This window comes from Lithobates pipiens, unplaced genomic scaffold (assembly GCF_037356315.1).
Source record: "Lithobates pipiens isolate NorthernLeopardFrog02 unplaced genomic scaffold, aLitPip1_a1.2 Scaffold_13, whole genome shotgun sequence".
In the NCBI taxonomy this organism is placed as follows: Eukaryota; Metazoa; Chordata; class Amphibia; order Anura; family Ranidae; genus Lithobates; species Lithobates pipiens.
Window position 1 is genome coordinate 81,013,372 of NW_027507718.1, and position 13,459 is coordinate 81,026,830.

The window sequence follows — 13,459 nt, forward strand, 5'->3', positions numbered from 1 at the left end:
CCTGTATCTACCTTTTATTGCTGGTGTTCTCTAATTCAGCCATCTGCAGGAGTTAGTGGGTGCTGTGTGCCTTCAGCGCAGTATACACCTGTATCTACCATTTATTGCTGGTGTTCTTTCATACAGGCATCTGCAGTAGTTAGTGGGTGTTGTGTGCCTCCAGCGCAGTATACACCTGTATCTACCCTTTATTGCTGTTGTTCTCTCATACAGGCATCTGCAATAGTTAGTGGGTGTTGTGTCCCTCCAGCACAGCACAGTATACACCTGTATCTACCCTTTATTGCTGGTGTTCTATCATACAGGCACCTGCAGTAGTTAGTGAGTGTTTTGTGCCTACAGCACAGCACAGTATACACCTGTATCTACCCTTTATTGCTGGTGTTCTATCAAACAGGCATCTGCAGGAGTTAGTGGGTGTTGTGTGCCTCCAGCACAATATACACTACCCAATAGCTGGTTTTCTCATCTCATCTCATTACTATGTCTGGAAGGCCAACAAGGAGAGGCAGACAGTCACAAGCCAATAAAAGAGGGCAAGCAGGCTCTGTGTCTAGAGACAACAATGCTGGTCGTGGACACGGTGCATCGTCATCAGAACATGGCCATGGGACACGCTTGTCCATATTTTCGGCAGGTGGACGTGTTGAGTTGCATCATGCCGGAGACTTGGTAGAGTGGATGACCAAGCCCTCTTCATCCTGCTCATCCTCTCTCACCCAGGCTCAGGGTACTAGCAAAGCAGCTGCCAACGCGTCCTCTTCCCTCGTCTCAATGTCATCATCAGTCACTCCTTCCCTAGACCCACCATGTCCTCCTGAGGAGTCCCCCGAACTGTTTGAGCACAGTGTTGGGTACATGCTCCAGGAGGATGCCCAGCGTTTTGGAGGCTCTGATGATGATACCCAGCTAGAGGAAGGCAGTAGCGTGAGCGCAGAGATAGGGGATGCTCAAGAAGGACAGCAATCTGGCAGACATGTTCCACCAGCTGCAGCATACTGCCAGGTTTGCTCCAGTGATGAAGAGGGAGGAGATGATGAGGTCACTGACTCCACATGGGTGCCTGATAGGAGAGAGGAGGAGGAGGAGCATCTCCAATGAGGCAGGATGCCCTCTGGGGGCCAGCTAAGGGCAGCACATCGACTGAATCACACCGCAGAGCTCCGCCTGTGCAGGGCGCTGCCTCTGCGTGTTATTTTAAAAGTTCTTTGATGTGGGCCTTTTTTGAGACGAGTGCATCAGATCGCACCACTGCTATTTGCAACATATGTCTCAAGCGTATCTCGTGTGGCCAAAACATCAGCCACTTGGGCACCACATGCTTGATCAGACATATGTTGACCTGCCATGCAGCTTGTTGGCAAACGTACCTTAAAGACCCACACCAAAGAACAAACCGGACCTCTCCTTGCTCCCCATCAGCTGAGATCTCCAACCCCACTAGACCTTCAGTCCTCTCTGAAACCTGCACTGAGAGGAATAAAGGTGTAGAATTAGGTGTGTCACAGCCAAGTACTTGCGGGCACTCTGCTAGCAGTAGACCCACATCCGATTGTAGCAGGCAAATTTCCCTGCCCCAGCTGCTGGACCGTCGAAAGAAGTTCACTCCCAGCCATCCACATGCCCAGCGGTTGAATGCTAGCTTGGCTAAATTGCTAGCGCTTCAACTGCTGCCTTTTCAGTTGGTAGACTCGGCCCCCTTCCGTGAGTTTGTGCAATGTGCGGTTCCTCAGTGGCAGGTCCCCAAATGCCACTTTTTCTCACGGAAGGAGATTCTGGCTCTCTACCGGCATGTGGAAGGCAATGTCCATGCCTCGCTGGACAGGGCGGTCAGTGGTAAGGTGCATATTACCGCTGACTCATGGTCCAGCAGGCATGGACAGGGATGTTACCTATCTTTCAAGGCCCATTGGGTCACTCTTCTGGCAGCTGGGAAGGATGCAGGACAAGGTGCAGTATTGTTGGAGGTTGTTCCGCCACCACGCCTCCAAAATGCTACTACTGGTTGTGACACACCTCTCTCCTCCACCACCTCCTCCTCTTCTTCCTCCATGGCCTCTTCCAGTGCTCTGTCCTCAGAACCAGCGGTTCGTAGGCGTTCAAGGGGCTACGCAAGTACGCAGGCAAAAAGATGCCATGCCGTGCTTGCGTTGGGTTGTTTAGGGGACAGGAGCCACACTGGAGCAGATATTTTGTCAGCTCTGCAGGGGCAAGCCGAGAGGTGGTTGACGCCATGCCAGCTTAAGCCAGGAATGGTGGTTTGCATCAGTGACACTGTACCTCTTGTCCACCTCTTGGAGCATACGCTGCGTGGAATAATGGACAGGGCAATTGAGGCAGAACAGAGGCAGGAAGAGGAGGACTTCCTTGCCTCTCAAGGCCCCCTTTATCCAGACAGTGTTCCTGCAGTCCCATCCATCACACAGGAAGAGGACGAGGATGAGGAGGAGGAGGAGGAGGAGGAGGAGAAGGATTGTGTCAGCATGGAGGTGGAGTCTGGCACTCAGCATCAGCAGCAGCAGTATTTTAGGGATGATTTACAGTCCCAAGAAACCCGTGGACTTCTACGTGGCCCGGAGGAGGTGGCTGCGGATCATGTTGTCCTTAGTGACCCAGAGGACTCTGGACCAAATGCCTCAGCTAACCTACGCTGCATGGCCTCCCTGATCCTGCAAAGTCTGCGGAAGGATCCTCGTATTCTTTGGATCAAGGAGAGGGACAATTACTGGCTGGACACTCTCCTTGATCCACGGTACAAGGGTAAGGTTGCGGACCTTATCTTGCCATCGCAGAGGATGAGACATCTCCGGGAGGCCTTGCAGAAAGGTCTGTGCAATGCATTCCCAGAGACTGGGAGGTTGCAAACTCCTGGTCCTGGACAACGTGTTGCTGAGGCTTCGGTCAGTCACAGAAGGAGCGGTGGAGAAGGTGGCCGTCTGACTGATGCATTCAGACAATTTTTTAGTCTGCAGCCCCAAGGTATGATCGGTTCCAGCAACCATCGCCAGCGTCTGATTTACATGGTGCAGGAATACCTAGGGGCAAGGTCAGACTTGGACACCTTTCCCACCGAAAATACTCTGGCTTACTGGGTCTTGAGGATGGATCACTGGCCAGAGCTTGCACAGTATGCAATTGAGCTACTGGCCTGTCCTGCAACCAGCGTTCTTTCGGAACACACTTTCAGTGCTGCTGGTGGCTTTGTAACCGATCACAAGGTGCGCCTGTCCACCGACTTGGTTGATCGACTGACCTTCATAAAGATAAATCAGTCTTGGATCACCACCAGCTACCAAGCACCTGAAGCTGATGTAACCGAATAATTTTTTTTGAAATGTCACATCTCTTCAAGACTGCCTATGCTGATGCTGAGTGACTGTCCTGTTATGTTGACTGACTATCCTCTTCCTCCTCAATGATCCCGCTGATATCTTGGAAGAACATTTTTGGTTCTGGGTGATGCCACAGCCCAATTTTCAGCCCCTGCTTAACAGGGGCGTGCAATTACAATTTTTGATGCAATGCTTTGCCACAGGGCTCATTCCTGCACTCCAACTAGAGTATATGGTAGAGGTTGCAGTGTATATACCCAATTTTTCAGCCCTGTTTAACAGAGGCATGTAATACAATTTTTGATGTAATGCTTTGCAGCAGGGCTCATTCCTGCACTCCAACTAGTATATCTGGGAGAGGTTGCAGTGTTGTGGCACCAGCAAGCAGTGCCTAAGGCCCAATTTTTCAGCCCCTGATTAACAGGGGCATGTAATTACAATTCTTAATATAATATTTCACAGCAGGGCCCGTTCCTGCACCAACCCAGAGTAACTGTGAGGACTTATAGTGTTGTGGCATCAGCACCACCACAACCACCAAAGGCCCAATTTTTCTACCACTGTTCAACAATGGCATGTAATTACAATTCTTGATATAATCGTTCACAGCAGGGCGCTCCAGCGCCCACCAAGAGTCACTTTGGAGGTTTACAGTGTTGTGGCAACACCAGCACCTTAGGCCTCCATTTCTGCAGAGCATATAGGGCAGGCCCCTACTTTCAAACATCCAACCTACAAATGTCTCCTACTTGCAAACGGAAGGCGACAACAGGAAGTAAGATGAAAAAAGACGGACGGCCAAAAAAATTATACAGGGGTGATAACCCTTCCCTATGTTTTTCAAAAAGCTTAAAAATAGATTTTTTGACTGGAGCTACACTTTAAAAATGTACCAGTTAAAAATTACAAACTGATTCTACTTGTTTGCACCGCCTGTATACTACTGTTCTGAGTATATAGGGCCTGGGGGCCCCACGCCTTTCCTTTTTTTTTATTTGGGTACGGGATTCCCCTTAATATCCATACAAGACTCAAAGGGGTTGGTAATGGGCAGGGGGGCTACCCATGGCATTTTTCTCAATGATTTTCATCCATGCCGGAACCAGATATTACATTAAAACCGCAAGCAGTTTTAAATGACTTTTTTCCGTTAAATGTCATTTTGTGCCGGGACTGTTCTAAACACAGGAAACGCGTGGCACTTCACAGGCATACTATAGACACCCCCCAGGTACGATATTTAAAGGAAGATTTCAATTTTTTGCACTTTAATCATCATTAAAATTAGTGCTCCCGAAAAAACTACCATTTTAAAAAACATTTTAAGCATTGACCCATGTTCCCTGGGGAAGGAGCCTGGCCCCCAAACACTATTTAGGACAAAATCTTGAATATTAGCCATTAAAATTAGCACTTTTTATTTCGAACGTTCGAGTCCCATAGACTTCAATAGGGTTCTAAAGTTCACACAAATTTTCGGTCCATTCGAAAGTTCTGGTGCGAACCGAACCAGGGGGTGTTCGACTCATCGAGAGCTACCAACATTCCAACTAAGGGAAACCAGCAGTGGAGCCTTCAGGCTTCACCGCTGGTTTCCTACTGAGCATGTGCAAGTCGCATGGCGCTTTCTGAATGGTTCCGTCATCTTCTGGGACACACACAGGTTCCAGAAGGCAGTGGGGGAGAAGAGGAAATTATGCCCTGGGCCAGGGCCGAGCTAGGACAGAAGTACACTCAGTACTTCAGAAAAGGTAAGTAAGAAAAAATTTTAATCGAGTGGTGGAGGGGTGCTCCTTTCCTTTAAGACAAAGTAGTAAAAGTGGGTGGAACTCGGCTTTAAACTCAGTGTCTTGTGCTTACAATATGACATTTCCACAGCATACACTTCTGCTTCTAGTTGTCCTTTAAACACCTTTGCCTGTAAGCCACCGTGATTCCCATATGCTTATTCTAAGAGAAAAATTAAAGCATAAAGGACAATAAGAAAAGGTGGAAATGCTCAATGAAGAATCTTATAATAGAGGTTTGCAGTACTATGAGAGCAGAAGTAAAATGACTTCAGGGCTACAGCTTCCACATTCAGCTGTGCTAAGAGAATTACAGAAGCAACCACTGGTGACCTCTTATAAGGATGCAAGTGAGAAGGCTATTTCTAGCTTTATTATTCTGTGTGACATTGTGGTGTGTTTACTAACAGCAAGTAGGCTGTTCATTTTTCAAATTAAGTTGCACTCCGCAAGGGAATTTTCCCCAAAACTTAAAGCGATATTTAAAAAAAAATAAAACAAAGGCTTCAATAACAAACATGTTATAGAACAGGAAAGGACATTGGGGTTAACAAAACCCCGGGACTTTTAAGGTGCTGGGTAATATATGATTGATTAGGATCACAAAATAAATAATATACTAAAAAAATGATTTTTATTTAGAGACAATAAAAACATTGGTAACACCATTTGAATAATGGGTACAATAAATAAATCCCACCGAGGTGGTAAAACACAAAACAAGTAATCATTCCATAATATACCACTCTACATGTTTCGCTCGTTGAGCTTCTTCGGGAATGTTACGGTATATAAATGAACTAGAAAATAAATATATGAGAAAAATCAATCAGAAAACACATATTTGAGTCACAATGCACAAAAACATGTATATAGTATATCAATAAATACATGAATTATGCTGTTTAAAGATTATTATACTATTGTGCCTGATTTATAAGAAAAAAGAAAAAAACAATATATGGTATCCTCATCCTAATATATAGTCTACAAAAAGAAATTTATGGGGAAAAGATCAAAGGGATTCGTACATGGAACATCATAACCATGATTTGCCTTTAGGTCACCCCACAGAATGATGGACTGTCTTGATACCAGGTTTATATAAAAATTACAAATATTTATTGTTGAGTATAAAAAACTTTTTTAGAAAAAGAGAAAGTTTGTACATACATAGAAGAATACATATTATGGCTATAACATAGACAACATTTGTTACGACAGTATTTTGTGTCCAATACGGTCTTTGGTTTCTCTACTAGTTTCGCGACTATTCTGTCGCTTCTTCAGGAGACCTTGTTTGTCTACAACGAGATTTATCACAAATTACTTAACAAGAAACAGCAACGATTATTTAGAGATATTAGATGTATTTTTTACAATCAGTTAGAAAAAGAAGTAATATAAACACGAAGCATGCAGCTCACCACCATGCAACTATCGAGAGGCATATGAAGTTCGGGTAGTCCCTACCAGGTCGGGTATTGACCACCCTTTGGGGCGGGCACGGGAGGTTCAGCTACAAAACAGTAACAAAGGATTTCAAGTGATGAATGTGCAAAATGTAAGCAGCTTACATAACTTGAACATAGATATTTTTCTCGTAATGTAGCTATAAAAATCACATACCGGTATAGCCAGAAATTTTAAAGAAAGCAGCATAAGTAAGGGTGCAGCAATATAACAATTCCGATGGACGTTGAGGCTTCAGTACAAGTATCGTTATGCCGGGAGAACCCGGACGAATAGATCTAGTACAGAATGGACATTGTGCCTAATTCAGGAGGGAGATCCAAGTTGCTGTTCAGTTTGGTGTGAGTGTATCGTGCTGACCTAGTGAAGATATCATTTAGTCAGCTCGGTACACTTTTGCTATAACGAAATAGTTTCAAAATGTAAGGCATATAAGGGATCTATTACCAAAAAGCAGCATACCTCCTGAAGCTTCTCAGTCCAAGCAGCGGTTTTAATGTGGAGACTTCCCGTCCTGTGTTTTGTCTGCTGTGAAGGAACGCCATGCCGGCGCACCTTTAACCCCCAACCCGGCGGCGTCACAAGCGCGGCGCGGGTGCCGAGCTATGACGTCGCCGGGTCCGCCGCTCCTACTGCGCATGTGCCACGACGTGGCAATGCACATCAGCCCTAATCACCGAGGAAACCCTCGGCGAATGATTGCTGAAGCGGACCCGATGCTGCCCATAATATGGGGGCCTATCAGGGCCGCCGGAGAGGCGCATGCCCGCCCCTGGGAGTCTCCTCCCATACTCCATAGAGTGCCTCGCAACAGCACGGCCCCGAGCATCACATACTTCGCTTCACAATACAATTCTAAGTTAATAAAGGAAAATAAAACATAAACAAATTTATATAACAGTTACATTGGCAGCATTTTATTGCATATTGTTTAAACATGCATTATCTCACCAATACGTTCACTTAGTCTGCAAAAAAAAGGGATACAAAATCATGATTAGATAAATGACTAAATAGGTTAAGATGCTAGGACAACGCAAACCGCTTGTCACTATAGTACATTAATAGCTAGCACCAGAAGTTTGTGGCGATGTCAGAGAAGAAGGTGATGGTTGGAATTCTCAAGGTGCCAAGTGAACCAGGAGATTGGACAGTCTGGGGAATAAAAAATGACAGAACGCTATAATGGAAGAAAAGAAAAGTTTTTTTCTTTTCTTTTCATTTAAGAAAATACTTGTATGTTTTTGTTTCGTTCAGGCCTGGCGGAACCAGAGCATCTAAACGTTCGATCCACAAGGTTTCACGTTTTAAAATCTCTCTATCCCAGTCCCCACCTCGAGTATCTTTACGGATTACTTCAAGGACAAGAAATTTAACCACTTGGGGCTGATACCGATGATGAATGCCTATATGGCGACCCACTGCAGTGAGCTTTTTTTTGCAGACTAAGTGAACGTATTGGTGAGATAATGCATGTTTAAACAATATGCAATAAAATGCTGCCAATGTAACTGTTATATAAATTTGTTTATGTTTTATTTTCCTTTATTAACTTAGAATTGTATTGTGAAGCGAAGTATGTGATGCTCGGGGCCGTGCTGTTGCGAGGCACTCTATGGAGTATGGGAGGAGACTCCCAGGGGCGGGCATGCGCCTCTCCGGCGGCCCTGATAGGCCCCCATATTATGGGCGGCATCGGGTCCGCTTCAGCAATCATTCGCCGAGGGTTTCCTCGGTGATTAGGGCTGATGTGCATTGCCACGTCGTGGCACATGCGCAGTAGGAGCGGCGGACCCGGCGACGTCATAGCTCGGCACCCGCGCCGCGCTTGTGACGCCGCCGGGTTGGGGGTTAAAGGTGCGCCGGCATGGCGTTCCTTCACAGCAGACAAAACACAGGACGGGAAGTCTCCACATTAAAACCGCTGCTTGGACTGAGAAGCTTCAGGAGGTATGCTGCTTTTTGGTAATAGATCCCTTATATGCCTTACATTTTGAAACTATTTCGTTATAGCAAAAGTGTACCGAGCTGACTAAATGATATCTTCACTAGGTCAGCACGATACACTCACACCAAACTGAACAGCAACTTGGATCTCCCTCCTGAATTAGGCACAATGTCCATTCTGTACTAGATCTATTCGTCCGGGTTCTCCCGGCATAACGATACTTGTACTGAAGCCTCAACGTCCATCGGAATTGTTATATTGCTGCACCCTTACTTATGCTGCTTTCTTTAAAATTTCTGGCTATACCGGTATGTGATTTTTATAGCTACATTACGAGAAAAATATCTATGTTCAAGTTATGTAAGCTGCTTACATTTTGCACATTCATCACTTGAAATCCTTTGTTACTGTTTTGTAGCTGAACCTCCCGTGCCCGCCCCAAAGGGTGGTCAATACCCGACCTGGTAGGGACTACCCGAACTTCATATGCCTCTCGATAGTTGCATGGTGGTGAGCTGCATGCTTCGTGTTTATATTACTTCTTTTTCTAACTGATTGTAAAAAATACATCTAATATCTCTAAATAATCGTTGCTGTTTCTTGTTAAGTAATTTGTGATAAATCTCGTTGTAGACAAACAAGGTCTCCTGAAGAAGCGACAGAATAGTCGCGAAACTAGTAGAGAAACCAAAGACCGTATTGGACACAAAATACTGTCGTAACAAATGTTGTCTATGTTATAGCCATAATATGTATTCTTCTATGTATGTACAAACTTTCTCTTTTTCTAAAAAAGTTTTTTATACTCAACAATAAATATTTGTAATTTTTATATAAACCTGGTATCAAGACAGTCCATCATTCTGTGGGGTGACCTAAAGGCAAATCATGGTTATGATGTTCCATGTACGAATCCCTTTGATCTTTTCCCCATAAATTTCTTTTTGTAGACTATATATTAGGATGAGGATACCATATATTGTTTTTTTCTTTTTTCTTATAAATCAGGCACAATAGTATAATTATCTTCGCAGGGTGGATAACACACCCAGGACATTTTTTTGTCCAAAAAAATTTTCTTGTCCGGTCTCTCCGGCATTTTTGGTGCCTTTTATCTGTAACTATATAAATCAATTGGCAATTTATGAGTTATAAAATCCTCATATATGTTTAAAACTCACCAATACGTGATTCTGCTAAATTGATATTTTTCTGCACCTTTTCCCAAAATTTCCCTTCCCTTTTCTTCCCCTTTTCCAAAACCCTCCCCCCTCCTCTCCCCCCTTCTTTTTTTCTCCCCCCCCCCCCCTCAAAAAAATCCCTCTTCCTTTCTTTGTGGTGGTGTCAGGGCCTAAGGTTCTTTTTTGAGGTCATAGAACCAGCAGAGTGATGGACATGTTGGGGTCTGACTGGTCCGATTTCATGTTATCCATTAAAACAGGCTGCTTAACCAACTACAAATTTGAGGATGAAACTAAGATATTCCTAGATAGGATGTTTGGTCTGCTCAAGAAGAAGTCACATCTGCATTGGCATACACAATATTTCGAACAATATATTAGGGAAGAAATTTGCCCATTGGGCCTTCGAATTCAAATTTTTCCAACTATTAAAGACCCCTCTCTAGAATTTAAAAAGGATTGGGAGAACATATTAACCAAATGTAGTTTGGAATTAATGACTAAACTAACAATACAATACCATGCAGATATGGCCTCTCTAGATGGGGAGATCGAACGCCTTAATGAACAATTCTCTAAGACTATGGAATCTCCTATCTTTAGAGAAAAATGGAAAGAGGTCAGGGAACGCATAGAAATACTAAACAAAGAGATTATTGTTAAAAAGCAAGGCAAATTTGTCCAGGACAAGCTTGCCTTTTCCGAAGGCTATGCCTATAAATGGGGTAACAAAATGATAAAAAGAAAATTTCCACGGACACGAGCACCTAAAGAAACACTTGTCACTACAGACTGTACCGAATCAGATTCCTCAATCTCATCTTTTTCTTCACAGGTCATCAATATGAATTCACGCGCACTGGGTCCCCCCCGTAAGAGATCACTCACTGGTGGAGATCACTCAGCGAAGGACTCTAAAAAAGGCAAGAAAACGGGTAAAACCGTCAAAACTACCCCACCAGCGCACCCAGACTCACAAGGCCAAAGCACTAGCACACAAATATCAACCTTGCACAACATTATCCCGAAAATACTGCACACCACACAGGCCTCACTCCCAAATCCGAGTGGTTTTTTTCCACCGGCCACACCCGATCCACACCGACGAGGGAGTCTAGATGCATTCATGCTAAGAACCCCGTTACCCCATTAAATGAAAACCATGTTGAAATTAATCCTCAGATGGAGAATTTAAATATTGTTAATCTTACTCCCTACCCTCTGACCTATGATGAAAAATCAGTTCTTCAACTGGGACTGGGTTTCAGTCCTTCTGAACCCATAAATGTTTACGAAACTATCAAAGATCTATATCTCTTTGCCCGTAATTTAACTTATAAGTTTATGTATGACAAGGACAGACGAAATTTAAACTTAGAAAAAGAACTGGCAGAGAAAACTAAGGACTATTCCATGCAAGAATTTAGGGCCCTACGTGACCTCATGTTATTATACGATGAGGGACAGACTGAAGGTGAGGAAACCTTGGAGGTTCCATCAACCTCTGTACCCAAGTCCCAATCCCCAATGAAAAGCACCCAGTTACAACAACAAAATACCTTTAAACTAAGTTCACGAGCATTCCCAGATCTTATGACATGTCCCACAATTTGGGCCTTCTTGACTGTAGTAATTAAATCATTGAAAAAACAGGATTGGCCTAATATTTATGCCAATCTAAACTACAAACAAAAACGGGCACTAATCAAGCTACAAAAAAACCCCGATATCATTATTAAAAAATCAGACAAAGGGGGTAATATAGTCATAATGACCCACCAGCAATACCAACTAATGTGTCAAAAAATCCTAAGGAATCGGGCTTGGTACACTCCACTAGATCCTTCAAATGTCGAAATTTTCACAATTGAATTCAGATCCCTAGTTATAGGTGCCTATGAAAAAGGGCTGATAGATGGTGAAACCCTGAAATATATAAATACAGCAAAACCTCGTATGCCGACCTTTTATGCACTCCCAAAAATACATAAGGATGGAAAAAACCCTCCGGGGCGTCCAATAGTCTCAGGAATGGGTTCTTTAACAGAGAACGCAAGTAGGCTAGTGGATTCATATTTGATCCCTCACGTTACAAGTCTACCTTCATATATTAAAGACACTACTGATCTCCTGCGACACCTTGAGGATGTGCAGGTCCCTCCGGACGCCCTCCTCGTGGCTTTAGATGTTGAGGCTTTGTACTCTAGCATCCCCCACGAGCAGGGCGTCCGGATGGCCAACACATTTCTCAAAAAACAAAATCATACAACCTGGCCTCTAAATGACTTTATATTGCAACTTTTAGATTTTATCCTGAGCAAAAACTTTTTCATGTTTATGGACCAAATCTATTTGCAAACTCAGGGCGTGGCGATGGTGACAGCGTGCGCACCTTCCTATGCAAACCTATACCTGGGGGGTTGGGAGCAATCTGTATTTACCAATGAATCTTTACAGATCTACCTTGATTGCGTTCTCCTTTGGTATAGGTTCATAGATGACCTCCTGATAGTATGGACAGGTACTCCCCAAGCCTTAGAAGAATTCGTTAAAATATTAAATGTAAATACATTCAATCTAAAATTTACGTATACGTACCATTCGACCCAAATTGCCTTTCTGGATCTTAATATCATTAAAGACAATTCTGGAAAATTAATCACTGAACTTTATCGTAAGCCATCTTCGGGAAACACCTTATTACACGCTAAAAGCTCGCATCCCCGCCCCCTGATACGGAGCATACCTTACGCCCAATATCTACGTACAAGAAGAAATTGCACCACAGATCAAAAATTCTTGGTTCAAGCAAAGAACCTACAGGAGCGTCTCCTTAATAGGGGCTACTCACGATCAAATCTAAGAAAGGCATTCAACAAAGCCTACGGGCGCACACGAGAATCTTTACTTTATGGCCCCTCCAGGCCAGCCCATCCTCCTACAGTGAAGATCATTACAAAATATTCTGCACACCAAAATATCTTTAGAGATATTTTATCACAGCATTGGCATCTTTTAACAGATCATCATACCCTGAATAAATATGTCAGACAAACGCCCGAATTGGTTTTCAAACGAGCGGCCACCCTTGGGGACAAACTTACCAGAAGTCACTACCAAATCCCCATACCAAATCGGCAAGGCCCTCGTGGTACTCACCCCTGTGGTAGTTGCCCTCGATGTCCATGGATATCAGAGGGAACGACCTATAATCTCCCAAATGGTGAAATTTTTATTCCATCTTTTCATGCCAGCTGTGATACAAAAGGTGTTGTCTATTTAATGGTATGTGCCTGCGGAGCGTTTTACGTAGGTAAAACCATTAGGGAGCTTCGCCAACGCATAGGAGATCATCTGTATTATTCATCAGGCGGCAAGCTCACTGCAGTGGGTCGCCATATAGGCATTCATCATCGGTATCAGCCCCAAGTGGTTAAATTTCTTGTCCTTGAAGTAATCCGTAAAGATACTCGAGGTGGGGACTGGGATAGAGAGATTTTAAAACGTGAAACCTTGTGGATCGAACGTTTAGATGCTCTGGTTCCGCCAGGCCTGAACGAAACAAAAACATACAAGTATTTTCTTAAATGAAAAGAAAAGAAAAAAACTTTTCTTTTCTTCCATTATAGTGTTCTGTCATTTTTTATTCCCCAGACTGTCCAATCTCCTGGTTCACTTGGCACCTTGAGAATTCCAACCATCACCTTCTTCTCTGACATCGCCACAAACTTCTGGTGC